This window comes from Vicugna pacos, chromosome 12 (genome assembly GCF_048564905.1).
Source record: "Vicugna pacos chromosome 12, VicPac4, whole genome shotgun sequence".
NCBI lineage: Eukaryota > Metazoa > Chordata > Mammalia > Artiodactyla > Camelidae > Vicugna > Vicugna pacos.
Genome location: NC_132998.1, coordinates 50,680,487 through 50,704,091, shown reverse-complemented (window position 1 = coordinate 50,704,091; position 23,605 = coordinate 50,680,487). Strand labels below are relative to the sequence as shown.

The 23,605-nt window shown below is 33.3% G+C and overlaps 1 long non-coding RNA gene across 3 annotated transcripts in view; it reads left to right on the top strand.

Annotated features, from left to right (window-relative positions):
* LOC140700247 (uncharacterized) overlaps positions 1-23,605 on the top strand; it is a 147,013-nt gene that overhangs the window by 13,798 nt on the left and 109,610 nt on the right. The gene's annotated exons all lie outside the window — the stretch shown is intronic.

The window sequence follows — 23,605 nt, the reverse complement described above, 5'->3', positions numbered from 1 at the left end:
TTCCATTTCATAGGTGGAGAAATCAAGGCATAAAGGATTAGCAATTTACCTAAAAAAAAAAACAAATGCTAATAGGTGCCAGCAGGGCCACTACTTCAAATCTGATTTCAGATACCCTGACCTGTTTTCCAGCACTGCACTTTATTTTGTTGGAGGAGGTCATCAAGGGAGCCTGATTGTCAGTTGACCTGAGAGCTGGTCCTGGGCAATCACAGTTGGAGGCTCTTTTACCCACTTGACCAAATACATGACTGAACCCATTTAATGCCTCTATATACAATTTTAAGATGGCAGCAGGCAAGTGCAGAAGATCAACTCATCTTGCAGCTGCTGAAGACAAACCTCCTGTGTAAGTTCAACTAGTTACCAATAGTATTGTAGATGTGTTGTTATAAAAAAAAAAATCCCCAACCTTCTATAAGCTGAAGATCTGGCCTTTTTTTTTTTTTTTTGGCTGCATTACCTCAAGTCAGCAAGTGTCAGGAGCTTACCTGGCATGATTTCTCAAAATGTGACCTGCAGGGTACTTGGGTTCTCTGAGACACTTGCAAGAGGTTCATAAAGTCAAAACTATTCTCATAGTAACACTAAGATGTTGATTACCTCTTTCTCTGAGCTGACATGTACAAAAGCAATAGTGAGTAAAAATACTGGCTGTAGCAGAATCAACATCGTGGTACTAGTACTTAGTCCTATTTTTCACTGCTATACACTCACAATAAACAACAACAAAAAACTGCCTTGACTAAAAATGCCCAAACCAGCTTTGCATACCAGGAATAAATCCCACTTGGCCATGATGTATGTATATGTTTTTAAATGTTATTGCATTTGAGTTGCTAATGTTTTGTTGATTTTTGTATCTATGCTGGTGAGAAATACTTGTCTGTAGATTTCTTGTAATGTCTTTTTCTGGTTTTGGAATGAGGGTAATACTGGTCTCATTAAATGAACTAGGAAGTACTTCCTCAGCTTCTATCCTCTGAAAGAAAGATTGTAGAGAATTGATATGATTTCTTCCTTAAATGTTTGATAGAATTTACTGTGAAGCCATCTGGGCCTGGTACTTTTTGTTTTGGAAAGTTATTAATTTTTTCTTCAATTTTTACATTGATACAGGCCTATTCAGATAGATTATTAATTTTTTTTCTTGTGTGAGTTTTGGCAACTGTGTCTTTCAAGGAATTGGCCTATTTCATCTTAGTTATCAAATTTGTGGGCATGGAGTTGTTCATAGTATTTCCTTATTATCCTTTTAATGCCCATGGGACATGTAGTGATGCCCCTCTAATTTCTGATATTAGTAACTTGTAGTGTCTCTTTTTCTTACTTAGCCTGGATAGAGGCTAATTGATATTGTTCATCTTTTCAAGGAAACAGCTTCTGGTTTCATCAATATTCTCTATTGATTTCCTATTTTCAATGCTACTGATTTCTGCTCTAATTCTTATTTCTTTTCTTCTGCTTTTTTTTTTGTTCTATTTAACTTACTCTTTATTTTCTAGTTTCCTAAGGTAGAAACTTAAGCTTTGATTTTAGATCTATCTTCTTTTCTGATATTTTCATGGGATGCTAGAATATTCCTTCTAAGCACTTCTTTTACTGCATCCCACGTATTTTTATAAGTTGTGTTTTCATTTTTATTTAGTTCAAAGTATTTTTAAACGTGTCTTGAGATTTTGTTTCTTGGACCCATATGCTTTTTGGAAGTCTGTTGCTTAATCTCCATGTGTTTTGAAATATTCAAATTATCTTCCTATTACTGACTTCTGGTTTAATTCCACTGTGATCTGAGGACAGACGTTGTATGAATTCTATTCTTTTAAATTTTCTAGGAGTGTTTTGGAGCACAGAATGCAGTCTGTTTTGGTGAATGTTTCATCTGAGCTTAAGAAGAATGTGTAGTCTCCTGTTATTGGATATAGTAGTCTATGGATGTCAGTTACGTCCAGGTGATTGATGGTGGTGTTAAGTTGAACTTTGTCCTTTGTTTCTCTACTTTTGAAGGATAATTTTGTAAGGTATAGAATTTTAGGAATTTTATTTTTTTCCTCTCAACACTTTTAAATATTTCACCTCAGTTGCTTCTTAATTGCGTGATTTCTGAGAGGTCAAGTGTAATGTTATCTTTACTCCTCTATATAATGTATGTCCTTTTTTTTTTTTAGTATTTTTCTCTTGATCTTTGATTTTCTGTAGTTTAAAAAATGATATGTCCATGTGTAGCATTTATTCTGTTTAGTATTCTCTAAGCTTCTGGACTTGTGGTTTGTCGTCTGACGTCTATTTGGGAAAAATTATTCCTATTATTTCAAATATTTCTTTTTATTCTTTCTTTTATTTTCTCCTTGTATTTTCATTGTGTGCATGTGATATCTTTTACAGTTATCCCACAGTCCTTGGATATCCTGTTCTTTTTTTATTCTTTGTTTTATTTGTTTTTCAATTTTGGAGGTTCAAACTGCCATACTTTTAAGCTCAGAGTTTCTTTCCTCTGCTGTGTCCAGCCTACTAAGAAGTCCATTAAAGGCATTCATTTTTATTACAATGTTTTTGAATCTCTAGCATTTGTTTTTGGTTCTGTCTTAGGATGTTCACCTCTCTGCAGAAATCCCTCCCTTAATTGCATGCTGTTTATTGTTTACAGCTGCTAGCATATTAATCATTGTTGTTTTAAATTTCCAGTCTAATTCTGACATCCCTGTCACATCCGGTTCTGATGTTTGCTCTGTCTCTTCAGATTGTGTTTTTTTTCCTTTTTGGTATATCTTGTAATTTTTTCTTGATAGCTGGACATAATCTACCAAGTAAAAGGAAGTACAAACAGGTCTTTAGCAATGTGGAGGTGAGGTGTTGGGAGAGGGGAAGTGTACTTACTATAGGCAAGTGATTAGGTCTCAGTCTTTTAGTAAACCTATGTTTCTGGACTGTGAACTTTGCAAGTGTTTTCCTTTTTTTCCCCCTTGTCTTCCTTTAGGTGAGACATGATAGTTAGAATGAGCTGGAGTTGAATATATCTTTTCCTGCAGTTGAATTAGGCTCTGATAAGATTCTAGCAAGTTAGGCTCTGGTTAACCAGTTCCTCTTCAGGGCATCTCTTGCTAAGTAGAACAGAGTAAACTGATATATTTCAAAATGGTTCCTTTTTTCCTCATCCCGCCCAAGGCAGGGGATGATTTTTCTCAAATAATTTACTGTGAAAACATGGTTGACTTACCTCTAGAGTATTTAACTCTCAGTTTTATCTGTATTGAGCCTCCAATAATTAATTGATTAGAGGTGAGGTTTTTCTGTCCTGGCACTTGGTCCTGCAGTGGTTTCCAGTTGTGAGTCTCTGCCTCTGTAAGCTCACTCCTTGTACTCACATGTCTGTCTCTCAAATCGTGGGGCAGCAGTTGTCCTGTGCTTTTCTCTCTCTTACAGATGCTAGAAAAATTGCTGATTTGTTCATCAGTTTAACTTTTCACTTGTTAGGATACAGTGGCAACTTCAAAGCTCCTTGCATGTGAAACAGAAAAGAGAAATCACAATTTCTTCTGATTTAATGTTTTTTTCAAAAAGGATATGAAGAGGTAAAGGCCGTATCTTACAACTGCTTTAGAAAATTTGATTTTCAAAGTATATAACCAAAATGTATGAGATAGAGCATCTTAAATCCATATAGATATTTACTCCTAAGACATATGGTAGCCCTCTGACTTTAGAGTTTATGGATTTTTATACCAAGAATAATATTGCATTAGAGAGGTATCTTGTAGTTGGTGTGGCTGTGTTACAAACTGTCCAGTACTAATGTGTAATAAACAGTTCTTTACCAGATAAACTGCATGTTTGTGATACTCAATTAATACATCTGGCTGACTTTAATTGCATTAGCTTTGCCGCACCAGAGGTGGCATAACTTTCATGTGAGATAATTAGGTTTGTTCAATTTAAACAGACACATTAATGCAGCTCAGCAAGGCTCAATTACCTCTATTTCCAAAGCAAAGTCACAATGTGAGGCATTATGGGTAATGTTACACAAATTATCATATTGGCAGAGACACTGAGTGAGGTTTCTGCAGTTCCTATTGGCACAAAATGAATTTCTCCACTTGGAATTTCAAGGCAAAAGCAGCAAGATGCCTGTGTTGTGATCTCTCTTTTTCGGTGCTTGTCAAAGTGATATAGCTGTTGGCCTCATCAAATAATTCGTTTTTTTCACTTCGGTTTTCTTTAAGTAATTTTTTGAAGTTTTTATTATAACCAGAGTATCTGTTGTTTCACAATCTAAACATAAGTTGCCTTCCCCTAGATGCAAGCCATAATCAAAGATTTATCTTTTTTATATTGCCTCCATTCTTAATACAGGTGTTTATCGAGTAATCAAGGCAGACCATACATATAGCCTTATTGAAATACTTACAATGACCAATGCTGACAATATTTGCAGCAATAATATGATTTTATATTGACTTCATAATTTAAATGTCTATTCTAATATTAGGATTCTGACTTTGAATAGAATTTTTTGAAAGTTTAATAGATTAAAAATAAAATGAAATATGTGTGATTACGAAAGTTAATTCTCACTATGCACTATATACCTGTATTAATAGGTAAATATATTTAAATAACTATATACATATATGAAAACATTAATATGTATACTATGTATTAAATATGCAAATACATAGTATATAGTATACAAATATTACATATATTTTTTTCTGTGGGTGAAGTTATCAAATCTTCTCTGTCCTTAACCCACTACATAAAATACCCCTCCTCATTTTGCCCCACAGAGAATCTGGAACACATTTGGTATTGTTTTCTTCTGATTCACTTTGATAAGCATATACAAAATTACATTTTTCAAGAGCCTGTTAATGTTTAAGTAATAGCACAAAGACTTATTATGGATATGTTGTAATGCTTGTCTAACATATGTATTTTTGAAGGATTATTATCTAATTTTTAAGTTGGGTAACATCAGTGTATAAAAGCAAGCAAATATATGCCATCGTTAGGTTAGGAGAAAAGAATATTAGAAATAAATAGATCAGTACGTTATAAGAATGCTTGCAGTGGGAATATAATAAATAAATGGAGATCTAGTAAATAGTTTTACATTTTTCTGTATGGTTTTAATTCTGTGTAAAGATTATATTCACTGTGGGATAGGAAGGAATGGACACATTCAAGAGACTGAAAGAGCTTACTTATACCTATATGGTAGAAGAATAAAATGGCAATCTATTGTATAAAAATAAATGAATATTTCTGAAACACTTAAGAAACAAATTCCCTCGTATTTGGGTTTCACAGCTTTCAAAGCGATTAGCCAGTGGTACCTCATTTGAGCCCACATATTCAGCGGTTGGGCATACATTTATTGAGAACGTACACTTGTAGTGTGGTGGAGAGTGCTCTCTTTGTTGGGTGAATTCAAATCATATTTCAGTTTAAGCCATTTTAAACTCAATTACCAAGAACAGTTCAATTTCTGAGATTTCAGAGAAAAATATGTCATAGTGGAAATAAATATACTCTAAGAACTTGTTACAGGGAAATTCTCATTTAGTATTTTTAGACTCAACAATTGTGGAAATGCAGTAATGTACATTGCATCTCCACTCAAAAGTACCCGATACCACACTTTTATATTATTTATTTATGTTATTACTAAGCTTACAATTTTCACAAAATTATTTTAATATGATGTGAAACCGCAGTGTAATTTTCTTTAATCCTAAGGAGAAACATATCTAATTACGAAAGTTATTCCTCTGTTGAGTATTAAAAATGGTTTAAAATAGTTCTAAAGAATTGGCCAATGAGATAAATGGACTGATTTGAATCGTGAATTCTTGCTATGGGAGCTTCATGACTTTTAGTTTAAATAAGAAAGGGATACAAGCTGTCCTTGTGAGAACTAAATATAGTAGTCTATGATCATCTTTCTTTTCATCCTGTAATCAATGATTTATAAACACAAACATTTAATATCGACTCTTTTACATTAATTACAATGTTTATGAATATACCTATTGTGAAACATGCTGGAAATTAACCCATGAGGAAAATAGAATTTGAAAGGAAAAATCTATAATCAAAATATTGAGTATATTTTACTTAAAAATATGAAATTTTTACATCAAAAATGGAAAAAAGTTGATTTTATTTTTATTTTTGACTAAGTTTTTTATTACTTAAGAGTATTTGGGCATATAATTGTATTTTGATTTTCTGTAAATAAACGGTTGGTGTTTACTGATGGATTTCATTGTTGTCAGATTATTTTGAATCCTATAAGGGTTGAATTTTAAAACTACTTTAAGTAGAATCAGATTAGCTGAAAATATTGCTAAATACTAATTCAGGAACTGAGGTAAAGTAAGTTTGTTTTCTATAATATTAATGTCCCTTGAAGTACTTAAATTTGATATATCTCATTAAGTATTTTCTCATTTTGTATTCTTATTACAGATGAACTACCTATTCTTTCCCAAAATTTAGTACTCATTTCCAAACATTTCTTGAAAAAGCATATTCATAAGATCACCAGATAATAATAGCTGTATGATTATTTTGGTCTCCTACTTGAATCTTAGATCTGATCACCACATATTTTATATATATATATATATATAAAATTCCTTTTAAGTTAAATAGAAAAGGCAGTTTTGATTATACTTTTATTGAAAATAGGAATTTAAAGTCTCTCTTCCAATTGGCCATTATCACAATGTGAAACTCATTGTAAGTGCATTAAATTGAGACTAGTTCTCAAATGTTCTACATTGCATTTTTGGGAGGAATATAGCTAGAAATAGAATTATTAGCCATAGATATTTATGTGTTATCTTGGTAGACAACACCACAAAGTCTTCCAAAGTAGTCAGAAAAATTTACTCTTCTCCAAACAATTTAAAAATGTTCTAATATCTGACACTCCTCAAATTCACAGATTTTGTGCATATAAACTTTTTCTACTTTCAGATATTGTAGCTGATGTACATTTCAGTAGTATTTCATTTTCGTTATAATTTTCATTTTGCTGACATTAAGCTTTTTTCATATATTGGTATCTTTTCTGTGAATTACTTGTTCAAGTATCTTACTATTTATTTTACCATTGTCTTTTATATTTTAATTACTTGGAGAAATAGTTTCTATATTCCAGATGCAATTACTTTGTTGGTTATATGCATTGCAAATAGTTTCTTCTTCCTCACAGCCTCCTTTGACTCTAACTGGTACCTTTGATTCTCTCAAATTCTTAATTTTAATGTAGTACAATATTTTTATAGTTATTACTCTTTATGTCCTAAGAAATTCTTGCTTAATCCCAAATCATGAAATTATATGTTCCTCTAAGAGCTGTGCACATGTGTATATGTGTGCCAATATGTATGTATTTATGTGTTTTTACATTTCACATTTATACCTACATCAATTGCTATTTGGTACAGCTATAGGTAGGTAGCAAGATGCAATTTCTAAATATATTGATATACAAATAACTCAGCACTACTTATTGAAAAAGGAATGTGCTCTCACTTGTGCTGCAGTGCCACCATTTTATTAATCAAATGTCTGTATGTGTGTGTATCTCCTTGTGACCTCTATTCAAACCCGTAAGTCGACTTCTCTATCTTTGCACTAGTACTCCACTTACCAACTACTGTGTTCCATCAGTAGTATCCTAATCTTTACTTCTTCAAGAAGTAAGCTTGTCTTGGCTTCTTTGCCTTTAGAATTCCCATATTTTAGAAATAGCTTGTGAGTTTTCAGAAATTAAAGTGCTGTTATATTGATGAGAATTGCATTACACTTTTAGATTACTTTCTGGATTTTACTCAAAATTAAAACTTTCAATCCAGAAATATCACATTTCTCTGTATGTATTTGTTTCTCTTAATTTATTGTCTCTTTAATTAACATTATCTTAATAATGTTACATAGTTGACATACTTTGTTAAATGTATTCCTAGATAGTGTCTTTTTCATATTTTCAATGGTATATAATTTTGAAAATGTTATAATTATTATTTATATATATAACTAGATTTCCTCTTTATACTCATCTTGTACTCAGATATCTTGCTGAATGTATATCTATGTACATAGATATATATTTTAGTAATTTATTTATGGACTTAGTGGAATAGGATTGTATCATTGGCATATAATTGGGGTTTATTTTTCTTTTCCAATCCAGAATTTTTTATTTGTGGTGCGTGTTATTGTATTCATTAGGATCTCCAGTAAAATATTGAATAGAAAAGATAATATTGAGAATCTTCATCTCATTTCTAATTTTAGAGGAATGTCCATAATTTCACATTTATGTATACAAAGTGTATGTGTCTTCATGCGCTATTTTTAGAAACTTTTTTCTATCAGAATAAGGAAGTCTTTTCTATTTCCAGCTTCCTAAAAGTGATCATATTAAATGTTTATTGAATTTAATTAAGTATTTTTAATTACAGCTGTAGAGGGAAGTCTCTGCTATGGCTTTTGATTTGCTTGCCTTCTAGAGATTTCAGGATGCTGATTTGCCCTGTGACCTCCATAAAATGGTGGGTCCAATAAAAGTAATTGATTTTCAGCATTTCACCTTTTTTTCTTATAAGGTTGGAAATTATAACTTCTTATCTGTTTACATGTCTGATCTTGAACTGAAATTGGCCTTTTTCACTGACTTGTTAGAATCAGTGACTTCCTACTGGTAAGTTTTTAAAGTCTTTGGTCAAACTTACCTCCTTGTTCTCAGAAGTATTGTTCCAAATGACCATTATATGTGCTTTTTCTATTTTTTATTACAAGGATTACGTTTATTTTTGTTTCTAGAAGGTATTTTCTAATTTTTCTTTTGTTTATGTATTTCTTTCTTACATTTTAATTCCGTCTTTCATAACTTTAAACATTTCAACCATGCTTACTTTGTTATTCTCTGAGAACTCTATTATCTGATATTTAAAAATTTTAATCCTGAATACTAGCAAATTACCTTTGTTTTCATTATTTTTTTAATTTTAGTCTTTACGTATTTTTTGATGATTTCTCTATGAGAATCATAAGAGTTTTTTTTTGAGATTGTGTTCTTCTAAAAAGGCATTCAGTTTTCTAATCTGACTTTTTAACTTAGGACTAAATTCACTCATTTATTCATCAAATATTTATTGAGCTTCTGCCATGTGGCAGAGATGTTTTATATTGTGGGCGTATATCAATAAATATCAAGAACCACAACATCAAAAAATCTTGTCAGCATGGAGCTTACTTTTTAATGGATATTAAAATAACATTGAACTTTTTCTTTTGCTTGGGATTTCCTCCTACAATACAGGAAAGTGTACATTAAATCTTCAAAGCCATATAAAGGAGGATTATATCTCATAGGAACTTTCTTTATTCCCAAGCACTAGTAAGGCTGAGACAGTTCTTTTTTTTTTTTTTTCTCATCTCCTTCTTGACAATTGAGTGGTTCGTATAGGCCACTTAATTCATCTATGATAAAGACCTTTGGGCAAATTAACTTTACGCTGAGTTCCAAATTCCAACTTAAAATCTTTCTCGGTTTCAGTCTTGTCCTTTATTCACAAAGCAGCCTTTAAAAACCAAGGCTTTCTTCTTTAGCAGCCTTTAAAAACCAAGGCTCTTTTTAAAATGTCCTAAAGGCAGCAATAACATTACTTTTTCATTTTGGTTTCTTACTCCCTCTTTGCTATATGTCACATTTTATTCAGATTTTTGAGGTAGTTTATATTTGACAATTACACATTAGGATAGTATGTAAGAAATGTATTTACTTATGACCCCTTTCTGTGTCTTTGTATCTTTCTATTTGCCAAATTCAAATTTTTCTTCTAAAGAATAATATGAAGTTTCTATCATATGAATGATTCTATGACTTCTAAACATTAAAGACTCAGAATGTTGGTGAGAAAGCTCTCAGGTAACACAGTTTCTATTTATTTGAGCATAACCTGATCTATAAATTTAAAAAATAGTGATGCTATTGAACACACATTTGAAAGGATGTGTTTTTTGTTTTCTTTTAGCTAATAGTCTTCATTTGCAAACTACTAATAATTTCATTTTAAATATACTTTTGTTAGTGGTTCATTTTATTAATCAAGGTTTAAAATCTTATTTAAGTTTGGCATTAAAGCAATTTTAACATGGCTCTAAACGTAAATATTAAGTTAATACCAACATGTACTATACTCAGAAAATAATATAATTTTAAAAATTTATAATTTCAACTAATTTTTCTTGCAAAGCAATTGGAATATAGTGTGTGCTTTTGCTTGCAAAGCAAAAGTTAAATGGACATTAGTAGTCTAAAGAAAATTGTAGTTTAAGTGGTTTCTTATTTTATGCAGAACAAGTATAAATGGCATATTTATTTGGGGGTAATTTTCTGATTTCCCAGTTACATAAAGAATGCATGTATCTGTGCATTTTTAATATAGTTACATTAATACTTAACAGAGGCAATCTAGTATTTGTATAAAATTTATTTGCATCTTAATTAGAACTCTGAAAATCAGATACAATATTGCATTATGTGAATAAATATATACCTACACTGCAGGTGAACGTGTGAGCCAAAATACTTTAGGTAAACCTAGACAAAAATTTCCCCTTTTCTGTATACACTTACAAAATACACTGAAGTTTGAAATGATAGGTCTGCTCTCTGGGAGAGAGAATGTAAGACTTTTCTTTATGTATCAGTGCTTCAGCTTGAACAAACATCGTGTACCACTTTAAACTTGACTACAAAGTGTTTTATAAGCTTCTCGATAGCCTTTGCAAGTTATTGAGGTTAATGGTCAATGCAATTGCCATCTCTTATGCAATAAACTACTTTATTTTGTCTATGAGTTCTCTAAGGAGTAACACAAGCATAAAGGGTGTATTCAGCATACATGAAATATAACCCTATTAGAGTAGCCAACTAAATTACAGAATCTCTGAAGCAGAAAAGCTACCGACTCTGTAAAATGATGGTCTTTCTACTCTTGAATGAAATGAAATTACAAAGCTGCTGATTTCAATAAAAGAATTTGAGCCAAAAATTCAGAGTCATACAAAATGAACCTAATAAAATTAGAATGGCAGGACACATAATCTATTTGATGATTGCATTGAAAGGTGAAAAAAAAAAAGAGGCTGATCAGAATGGCTATGAATACTCTAGCTCATTTTGAAAAAGAATAAACTATAAGAAAAACAGCAGTGGAGAAAAACTACAGGTTCATCTCAAGGATTACTAACTGAAAACCACCTGTTTAAGAGTGATATCATCACTTCATTGATCATAGTCAAAGTCTTGACCACTAAAGATGGTGATGTTTCTAGACATTAGAAACTAGATTTTTAGCTAGAGACCTAAAAATATGATGCTAAGTCATGTTACCAATGATATATTTAGTCATGGTGACCTGTGTCACTTTAAAATTATTTTATGGCTTGGATAGTCATCGTATTTTAGTTAGAGACTCTACAACTTTTATGTATTTGGCATTCTGCAATACTTGCTTTTAAATCTTTATTAACCTCTTCATTCTAAAAACAGAATTTAAAAAATAAATTTTCCTTGCTTTTTTCCACGACTATAAACCATAAGTTCCAAACTAACATCCAACTAAAAAGTATACTTACTCATATTCAGCTGCTAAGGAATTTGATGGATAAAATGAAGTAAGTCAAGAAAGAAAGAGAAAGACAGGGTATGGAAAATAGGCTGCTTTTTACCCATCTCCATTCTACTGATGTATTTTGTTCAGGTTCAAGCTAGCAAAAATAAAAAGATGGTTATGTATTTCATTCTTCATTCATGTGAATAGCAATATAAGAAAACTTTCTTACCATACTATATTAAGTCACACATGGTTTTGTTCTATTTGATATAAATATTATTAACATCCATTTATAGTATAGCCAAAGATCTGGAGTTTACAATGTGTTTTGCAAATCCTCCCTCCCCCCAATATAAATGTCCATATGTCTTAGAGTTCCATGGTTAGAAGATGCATGACTAGGAAAATTGTGAAAATCTTTGGGGAAAAAAATCTAAACACATTTTTAAGCTTACCAAGTAAGTTACTAACCAATGAGATCTAAAGTCATTTACTTTCATTAAAGTAGTACACTATTAAAGTTCTTAATATGTGCCATGAGCTCAGGATATAAGGACAAATATACCAAAAGTCCCTGTCCTCAAGGAAATCATATTAACTTGCAGAAAGACATTGTCATTTATTGACTGCTGGGCAATGTTAGATAGCCACATCTCATAACACTCAGCAAAATATATGCTAGTGATCCTGTTTTATAGATGAGATAATATAATACATGAGCACAAAAACAAATACCGATCAACGGAATCAGTGCTAGAGTAACATATTTCAAACGTTATCTAAGAACAAAGGAAGAGTTGATTCCTTGCTTAGCACAAAGCCTCACCAAGGCATTCAAGTGTTGACCTTCAAATATGGTCTTCCTGATTAGCCAATCAGGAAGGTAAGTGGAATACTGGTTATCTATTGCTGAGTGATAATTACTACAAATTTAGTAGCATAATGCAAAGACACATTTAATGTGTCACGGTTTCTGTACATCAGGAATCCAAGCACATCTTAGCTAGATCCTCTAGAATTCACAAAGGTGCAATCAAGGTGCTGGCTAGGGCTACAGTCTCATCTGATACTTAAAGAAGAACAGGGAAGAGCACTGAGGTTTCTGATAGCATTCCGTTCCTTGTGGTTTTAAGGCTGAGATTTTCAATTTCTTAATGGCTGCTGACTGCACAACATCCCTAGCTCCTAGAAATTGCCCACAGTTCCTTGCGTCATGGGGAGACTCAACATGTCCCTCAAAGCCAGCAAGGGAGAAAGACCCCAGCAAGGCAGGCATTAGGATCTCATATGATACAGTCAGTCACACAATCCCATACGTGTGAGCATGCACATCTTGTCATCTCTGCAATATCCTGTTGGTTACAAGCAAGTCCTGGAGCCCACCGCATTCAAGGCTGAGGGACCATAAAAGGGCATGAATGCCAGGAGGCAGGGTCATGGAGGTCACCTCAGAAGTTGATCTACCACAGATAGTATTAAGTATAGAAGATAACCTCTAAGTTAAGGACATAGAACAAGTAGGTAAGTAGAGAAAAAAGTGGAATAATTGAGATTTAAATTTGTTTTAGAAGAGCATAGTTGATTATGTTTCTGGTAATGCTTGATCATACTTGTTATAAAATATAAAATTCTAGGAACACTTTAGGGGATTGGAATAATAATTATAATAATAGTAATCATAATAGCAGTAGCAGTTATCACTTTGCTAACATCATACATTACAAACTGTGTTGAGGTTATGTATATGGTTCCCAAATCTAGAAAATAAAAATACAATTAATTCCTGTTAATTCTGAATCCAGATAAAACGTTTAATAAAGTGTATGTATATTTATATTTGTATTAGTGTGCTTCACTGTTTTTTTTAGTGTAAGTATGTTCAGATATTTGGGACATGTTTATATTAAAATATTATTATTCATTTGAAATTCAGATTTAACAGCTGTTAACTGTTCTACCTAACATCTCTAGTTCTATATGTAACATCTTATTTATTATCATAAAAATATGAAGTAAATACTATTAACATCATTACAATTTTCATCATTATCCTAAAGATAATTTAACTAAAACTTAAAAATTTTAAGTCCTGGTTCAAAGTACAGATTTTTTGTTAAGTGTTAAGAATGACATTCAAATAGTTTTAACACAAAAGACTGTTCTTTTGACCTTTATAATTTACTGCCTTTCAGCTTAAAAGTAATGGTTCATATTTATTTCAATCAATAACTTAACATTTACTCAGTGAGTTAAAAAAACTTAAACCAGTATCCTAAGGGAAAGAGTTAGAAACTAAATATAGTTACTGGACATAATTGTGAACAAATGGCAGTGATTAAATCTGGGAGATGGAAAGGCTATACAAGACACTCCTGTGTCCTCTTAGCAGTGACAGACCTGAGAGAAATCTGATGGGGAGAAAATGAAGGATTCTGATGGAATCCTGCTGCAGTAAGGAGATTACCATATGTAAAATTCTTTATAATACTTAGGTTATTTTATTGCTAGTTCCCTGTTTTATAAGTCTATCAATCAAATCTACGCTGGATTCAGCTTCAGCAAAGGTCTCTTTTCTTTCTTTTTTCTTTTTTTTTCTTTTTTTTTTTTAGCAAAGGTCTCTTTTCAACTTGACTTTTATTCTACTCTTGGGCATTGCTTTAATATTTGCTGTAATCTAGCAAATTCTTTCCTTCTCCTCCTTCAGGAGATGGAAGCTGGTATAAATATCCAAAATAAACATGAGTCATTTCTCCTGAGAAGACATTGCATTCTATATGTCTAGTGACCTTATAAACACTATTTTATTTGGAGGCATGAGATCCATAGTACAAAGTAAGGTGTTTCTGAATCAAATTCCTCACTGCCTTTCAGATGGATGGATTTTGAAATGTTCAAATAACATGCACAGTGGCAATAGTTATATAAGGAAGCATTAGTGGAGGAACGGACTTTCAAATTTATGGTTGAAATTTATGGTTCAGTTTATGAATTTATGCTAGGCATTTTTAGTCATCAAAATTATGGTAGATCACATAAGCTCTTACTAACTTTACTGTAATTGTTAAGACAATATAGTACTTCTGTATTGTCCTCAATATCTCCCCCTTATCTCACTCAACTTCCTGTCCCTTCACTTTTTGCTTAGCCCTTGTACCCATTCTTTAACCACAGTTTAAAGCATGTAGCATAGAAAAGGCAACTGCACATTTTATGTCAACATTTTTCCAAAGAAAATAAGCAAATAGGATATTTATGTGTCCGTTAAGATAAAGTTATAGATTATACTTTGGAAAAATATAGCCTCTGAATTTCTATAACTTAATATAATCAAAATTTATCGCCTGCTACTTATGTGTTCCCAAAACAGATGGCAGGAAGTTCTACTTTCCATACAGTTGACCCTTGAACAACATGGGAATTAGGGGCACTGACCTCCCTGCAGTTGAAAATCCAAGTATAATTTATAGTCCACCCTCCATTTGCAGTTTCTCGTATTCCATGTTCCACACCCAACACCCACGGATTCAACCCACCATGAATTGTGTAGTACTGTAGTAGTTACTGTTGAAAAAGACCCATGTGTAAGTGGACCCTCACAGTTCAAACCCACATCATTCAAGGGTCAACTGTACTTACAAAAGGATCCAGGCAAGACGAGACTGCATCTAGGAAAAGGGAAGAACAGAACCATATATTCATGCACTCACTCTTAAAGCCCCTGCCCACGAGGGACACAAGTCACTTTGCTCCATTGCATTGGCCGAAAATTACGTGGGGGCAGAAGAGTGCAATTCTTCCATTGACTTAGAAGATGAGCCAGAAGTGTTTGGTGAAAAGTAACAATGATTATTGTTGAAAATTATGAACAAACTTAATTCAAAAGATTCTAAAAGAATAAGTCACCTTATTGAATATTTATGGAAGATTCAAGAAGCAGACAGATAAATATTTATACCTAAAGATTAAAGAAAACACCTAGCTAGGCAGGCGTTAACATTGGCAGTGCTATAGATACAGCATGAGTACATATTCATCATTTTATCAAACAGTTCCCTGGAGAAAAACAAAATAAATAGCTCTCTTGATACATCAGCAATGTGTACTTTTTCTTCCACTAACTGGAGTAAATTTCCTAAAAGAAAGTCTTCATTCAGGTTATGTAAGAAAGAATAAAAAGCAAGTAATTGATATGTTTTCTGAACTACTTTCACACTTTCTTATTCTTTGGGCAATCAACTCAAAGTTGTTATCACCTAAAGGGATTATGAGAAATGTGTGAGTTCTCACTCCATATATGATTATCAATTTGTATTTAAAATAATATAAAAGTGATTATGAATGCCTGAATATTTTCTTTATCATGAATCTAAGCTGAAATCACTGGGTATAATTTTTATGTGAAATAATTTTGAAAATTCAACCATAGAAAAAGAAACACATTTATCATAAATTTTTTTACATAACTTGTTTCAAAAATGCAAAAGTATGGAGTAAATTAACACTCAGCTACAATTAGAAGAGATTGAATTGTGTGAATTTAATTGTGGATCTCACAAAAGATCGTATAATTACATGATCTTATAGTTCAACTCTCCCTTCCCTCTTAACCCTACTACAGATTAAGGAAATAGATTATTGAAAAAAAATGAACTTAGTGGATTCACTCTACAGTATTTCAACTCAGTTCTTATCAACAACTATTCATTAAATCCATATATCTTACAAGGTTTCCTACCTGGCATTTAGAAGATAAAAGGTCAAAAATTTATATAGTTGATTTCTGCCCTTAGGTGTGTTTTTCCTTTATTTTTCTCCCCACATGTTTACATGGTCACTGTTTGGTGCTACTGCTCATCTTGTTTATGGGAATTGATTGTTGCATGGTGCAGGGACAGCCACCAGAATACACCATGGACCTTTGTTCTCTGAGACTGGCTCCAACAGGAGAGCTTGTTGACATTTTCTAGGGTGTTGAGGGGAGTAAATCACCTCCTTTCTGGACCTCAAAGTCATAATGCTATGAGGAGGGAGGGAATAGAAAGTGCAGTGACAGCAATCTCTCCGGGGCAGAAAGAAGAGAAAAAAGCAGATTGCGGGCTTGTTTTAACAACGGGTGATAGAGGTAATAAGCACAGAAGGGGTTTTGGGTTTGACCTTAATTCTGAAAAACCTCAAGAGGCCACTGAGATTGTATATAGTTCATTTTTTCATTTCTTTGGAATCTTGTTCTGTAACCCATAGTCTTGACCTGTCACATAAAACCATGTTTAAAAGGAAGAAAAATAAAAATGAAAATAAAAAGATTGTGTCAGCACTTTTGGGCTCACTTTTCTGGAATAGAAGTAGAAGAAGGTGCAAAAAGGTCTCCGTTTTTTGGTAAACAAATAGCATCCAATCAATATAAGAAAAGAAGTTGCTGTGTTTTATTAGCTAGAGGATGGCTCTCTACTTGATTTTTTTCCTTCCATGCCATTGTTATTAACCAGTTTTTAAAAAACTTTTTTTTTCTGGTTTTCTCTAAGCCTAACTTTGTAACTATAGAACAAGAGAAGAACATAAAAGAATAAAAAAACAATTTTTTATTGAAAATTTTATCTGACTGAACATACATCTGCTAAGCACTCAAAATGTGGTCAAGGGAAAACAAGGTTTGAAATGCAGGCTATTCTACTAGGCACCTCTTATTACTTCTATATCAAATACTAGAAGTTGCATAAAAAGTCAAAAACCACCAAGTATTCAAAACATTCAGTAATAAAGGTATAAATCACTCAGTGAGGCAAAGACCCTGACCAGCTGAAACTCTCACTGAAGGCAAATGGATCCTAGAAGAAGGAAAAGGTCAATGGAAACTGACTGTGACATGCTATAGAAATCAGAATTTCAGCTGCTATGAAGATTTTCTTCTTTGTTTGTTATATATTTAGTTGTGTTTATTTACTGTCTTCATCTTCACTTTCTTCCACTCCCTCTCACCCTTCTTTTCTTCCTCATTATTTTATACAAAGATTGCTATTGGTATTTAATTTTATAATTCAGCCCTTAGGTTACTAAAAGCAGAACTGTTACTGTCTCAGGGGGCACCTAGCATTATTAGACATGAATGCCGTACATATCACCCAGAGATGGAACTAATGTGTTTGGACTTCGAAAGAGGATGAGAGTACCTTTGTTCATACGAAAGGGTAGTTATATCTGGTTAAGAGAAAGCATTTTTGGTTTTTTGTGTCTTGAAGGTCAACTATGGTAGAAGAGAGTGTCTAGATACTAAATGGTCATTGGAGAGGTGGACTGTGCTGGCGTTTAAGTTCTCGTCTCTCAGTTCCAGACCCATCCTTTACTTTGTGGCGGGGACTGGGACTCAGCAAAGCCTCATTACCCCTTCGCCACATTCCTGGTAGGTTCTAGCAATAAGAGGATTTTTATAGGAGACTGAAAGTCTAGAATGTGCAGAAGGAGATTTCATCTTTTGTATCGTTATCTGTTCCTATCAAGGTCGCTCTAGCAATGATACAGCTGGTTTCAATTTTCTGGGTTGTATATTTCATCCCATATTTCAGAACCTGCTTTATTATTTACTTTAAGAGACAGCATCACAAGCCACCCAGTTATCCCCCACTTCACTTGACTGTAACCAGTTCAAGGACGGGTACCATGACTTTTTACCTGTGTTAATTTGTAATTGTTAAATCAGCAAAGCGCAGAAACTCTAATTCAAAGTAGGCATAAAGTAACTATTTGTTGAGTGAAATTAAAATGAGGAAAATAATTAGCTAATTAATGGCTTTTGATATATTTTTTTTCTTCTTGCAGAGTTACATTTAGCTGTTAAATGGATATCCATTCAGGTCTTTCCATGTGCCTTGGTCTTGGTGATTTCTTGGTTAATAAAATTGATACTAATGTAAATCTGAGAGAACACAAATCAAATTAAATTTCTTACCATTCATATAACTCATATTGTGTCAGAATCTCTATGCTGGTGAAACCATGGATTTATTTTTAACTTATAGAAAATTATGAAAGGTTCAAGTAAATTATTATTTCAAATACTTTATCACATTGTTTGTTTTTGCTTGGTAATTATTCTAACTAGACAAGAGCAGACAAAGATAAAAGCAGGTAGTAGAATTTGGATATTGGGAACTGAGGGTAAAAGCCAGCTCTTTACTTTTGTATGAGATTGTTAAGGTTGTTTAAACACCCTCATCATTTTAGTTTGGAAAGTTTCTTTTGAGCTATCTTCTAGCTCACTGATTCTTTCCTCAGCTCTATTGAGTCTACTCGGGGATGAACCTGTCAAAAACAGTATTCATTTATGATACTATGTTTTTGACTTACAGAATTTCCTTTTGATTATTTCTTATAGTTTCCACCTTTCTGTTTGCATGAGACATCTGCTCTTGCATTGTTTACTTTGCCCATTAAAGGCTTAACATACTAACCATAATTATTTTAAGTTCACTGTCTGGTAAATTACAACGTCCACATCATGTCCTAATCAGGTTCTGATGATTGCTTTTTTCTCTTCAGACTTTATTGTTTCTTGCCTTTTGACATGTTTTGCAGTGTTTTACTGGGTGATGGAAACTGGTAAATAGACCTTCATTGTGAGGATGTACGTTAACCTGGCCAAGAGCTGGGATGCATTCAGTACTTGTAGTTATAGGTATCAGAGACTTCAAATTCCCCGAGTGTCCTGATTTTGGTTTCCCTTGTTGGCTTTGTACTGCTCCTTAGGGAAGAGGCCTCCCTAAGGGACACCTTGCAGCTGTGATCTGCTGCTACTATGCTGGAGAACTGCTGACATGGTGGTAAGGTGTGAGGAGGAGGAGTCTTCTACAATTCTCTGATGAAGTCACAGTCTCATGAGTCTGCTGTTCAGGAGTGTAGCCTTCACAAGTGTTTCTGTCTCCCCTAAAGGGGTCAAGCTTTTTATGCCCTTTTCACCACTTTCTTCCTTCACTGCAGCGTTCACGGTCTGTTCACTTGAATCTCTCTCCCTGTTGACTATGGTTTTGTTCTCTTAGCCGAGTCAGGAAGGCTGTAGCAGGTTATTGCGGAACTGGAGTTCCCTTACCCTCCCTGGGGTGAGGTTTTAGTACTGCTCACTGTGACGGCATCTTTCCCCTGGGAGCGGGCCTTTATTAGGGAGAAGAACCTGGGAGGGTTTCGCACTGGCTGCTTTTCTCTTCCCACTGCCAGGACCACAAGGAAGATCAGCCTTGGATCCTAATCATGAGAACTCAGTGGCATTCCTGGAGGGAAAGCTAGTAAAAGTGTGAGGCCCAGCTGTGATTGTTGCCCCAGGATCTGCTCAGTTGCACACTAGCCAATACTCAGCTGCCAAGAATTGATCAAAATGACCAATTAAGTAATTGCTCACTGTTCCAGCCTATGGTGCCCAGCAGCTTCTGTTCCAAGTAAGCACATCTTGGGTCTTACATCTCTCTGGATGTGCGTGTCTTGCCAGATTTCATGGTGACTTCAGCTCTGTGGTGAGTCCAAGAAAAGTCATTGATTGTTGTCTGTTTGCTTGTCCAGCTTTTTCTTGTTTCAAGGACAGAAGTGGTAACCTCCAAACTCTGCGTCTCAGAGTTTAAGCGACTACCTTCATTTTTATAAGGGGAATTAAAAATATTATTTACAAAGAATTGAGAATTAAATTTGAGAATGAAAATAACTTGGTTTTATAAACTACATAATATTATAAAAATGTTTGATACACTATCAGATTTAAGTTAAAATGTTTCAACCATTGGTAACCTTCCATTTTTGCTTTCACACTCAAAGTGAGTGGATGAGTATTTATGGGTTTGGTTCTTCCTAATGTAAGGTGACTGTTTTCCTTGACCTTTTTTGTCAGTATTTTTTTTACTATGGACTTTTATCTTGTCTTTAAATAGCCATTAGAAACTGTGACCATTGTTTGTTCAGTTTTTAATGCCTGTGTTGAAACTACTAGAAATAACACTTTGGAATCATAAAAATCAGTAAGCCTTTTGATATAACTCTTTCCAATGTCATTTCCCCATGTGGAGTTTTAGGTGCCTTTAGGACTCTTCTGGCTGACAGTACTTCTTTTATATGAATGCTTTTTGCCTCTGTTGCTTGAGGGGATGATTGATCCAGATCAACTTGTCAGCATTCCTTTTTATTTGGTCAGCAGGATGCCTGCTCTTTTCCAAGAATTCTGGAAATATTTCTCAACTTTACAGAAATATAGTAGATTTATGCTGCTAGTAAGCTTGAACATAAAATTTTGATAAGGAAATCAGTAAAAGAGTTAATTACTGCTAATTAGCGTGGTAAAGTAGGGCGGTAATAGAACCCAGATCCAAGAAACTGACTGTGTATCTTGGACAAAGAGTTGAAACTCCAGTCCCCAACACAAATAGAAGTGTTGAGCTTGGAAGTTCTTTATGATTATTTAACAAACATATGCTGAGAACAAGCTCTGCCAGACACCGCTCTAGATACAGTATTCTGTGATGAGGAACAAACACTAAGTTCCTACATTCACGGAGGCAAATCCTAGAGGAAGAAGGTTAACAATAAATAAGAAAAAGTAAATGAAGACACAGGAAAATTTCAGGTGTTGATGAGGATTTAATTCTACAGAGGATTTAAGTAAGGTGATTGGATAGAGTGAATGAATGCTAATTTAGATGAGGTCATTAGGGAAGGGCTAATGTTTAACATGACCAGGAGCCAGTCATCGAAGATAAACCCTAAAGCAAGCTACTAAAGTGGGAATAAAATCAGCATTATTAAGACCCTCTGAAAAAGACTAATTTTGCTAGATAGTAGTGAGCAATAGAGAAACATTATACATTGAAAAATAGAGAAGGCTGGGTGTGAGTATGTAAGAATCAGTGAGTTAGGTAGGGAATTTAGATTTTATTCCAAGTATAATCAGAAGTCATTGACAAATTTCGTTTCAATTCCCTGATAATAGTAATGCTTCTTGAAACAACCCTTAACTTTATTATTTGAAAATATGAAGGTTGAAATATGATAAAATAACAAAGGTGTAGTATAGATGTGAAATGATTTCTGGTATAAAATACCTTTAAATTTATTATCTCACTTGTGAAATACAACCTTGAGTAATTTTCAAATGAGAAAATAGGTTGGAAGATTTTTTATAGTCTATGTAAAGATCTGTGTATCTGCATAATCTTGTGTAAAAATTGGGTTAATTGTTTTATCTTTTACGTGAGAAAAGTCTAGCTCGTGATTTTTGGGTGATGCATTATAAATTACTGAATCAAGCAATGTTCGAGATAGGATCTGAACCTAAGTTTTCAAGCACTAAGTACTCATCTGTTTATAACAATGTATTTTAGGTGTGAATCATATGTACACAAATATATCTTTATGTGAAAAATTGATGCTTTTTCCAATTTTTCCCATTTTTAATGGATTGTCTGAACTCTCCAAATTGCTTTCTTTGCTTTTGAAGACATTTTTCTTTATTATTGATTTTGATATAAAACAGATCTATGTTTTTTTTCTTCTTCTGAGTTTTCTTTTTTCCTGCTGGAGTCATTTTACACAACAGTGCTATCAGAGCTTTATGTTTTATATCTTTTTCCAAGTTTCATAACTAAACACATTTATCCCTTCAAGGAAACTATTTCTTTCATTTATTCAAGAATTCTAAATTTTTTGTAATTCATGAAAACTAAGATAAATTTTGAAACCTATTGAAGTTTTATTTTCCTTAATAATTTTTCTTTTTTTAAAGCATAACACTAATAATATCAACTAGACTATTCTTTATTCCTTATGAAAACTTCACAGAAGTTAATTGATTTAGTTCATTAAATATTTATAACTGCTTAGCAGGTGTCAGACACTGGGTAGGTAATGTGAACATTACAGGAAACAGAACATGATTGATCCTTTAAATCATGGATTTAACTACACTTAAAAAGAATTTTTCAAGCAACTTTATGAATTGTACTCCAGAGCAGAGCCAAGGTTTAGCACAGTGATAAGAACTTCACCTTTAAACAATGGAAAGAGCAAAATATTAAAGTAAGAAAATGGTGCAAAACTTTAAGTCTCCTACCATTGTGTCTCTAGCCACAGAGCGGTTGTCCCTAAGTCCTGGTCGACTCCCTTGATAGTCAGCATAGCTGAACTGCCTGAAAAACTCAGGTGAAGAGCAGGGGAGAGAGCCAGTTGGGACCCTTTAGTGTAAGTATGCTTGTAAGAGATCTCTCTTCCCTTTTTCACTATGATGCAGATTAGATGATAAATACAGCCATTTCTTTGTGGTTAAAACATGACAGACTTTGCCATTTTTCACTACATTAGAAAATGATGTCCTTTATTGAAAAATTCTAAATCATAAATCTTCCTCAAATGGCAAAACAATTATATACCAAAAGGAGCCCAGTAAGTTTTATTAAATAATTGCTAAGATAAGGACCAGAACAGGGCCAGAACTTTGTGTTTCAGCCCAAAGTCTAATCTTTTGATATACCATTTGACTACCAAAAAAATAAATAAATAAAGTCCCATTTTACTGTCTAGCTTCTAGACCCGAGTATCATCATGATAAAACTTTGAAAACATTGGGTGCTTTTATTTTGTAATCTCTTCCAGACTTCATACATGATACATTGGAAAGGACATTGATTTGGCAGTGATGTTGTCAAAGGATTTGAATGCAATAGTAACAGCATCATCCATCAAAGTTGACCATGAGAATCACTGTGAAATTTGTAAGACCCCGTTTTATCAGTAATATGAATACATACTTGTCACTAAGTATGCAGCATTTTGTTCAGATGTAGGCAATTTGCAACACATTCTATTCCAAAGTTCGTTTTGTCTTGTTTTAATGAGTTATGGAGACATTATGATGCAGTAGAGAAAGAGGGAGGAGATGGTAAGAATCTAAACAGAGTAAGTAGTGGATTCCAATACCTTTATTCAACTGAGTGATTTGAGAA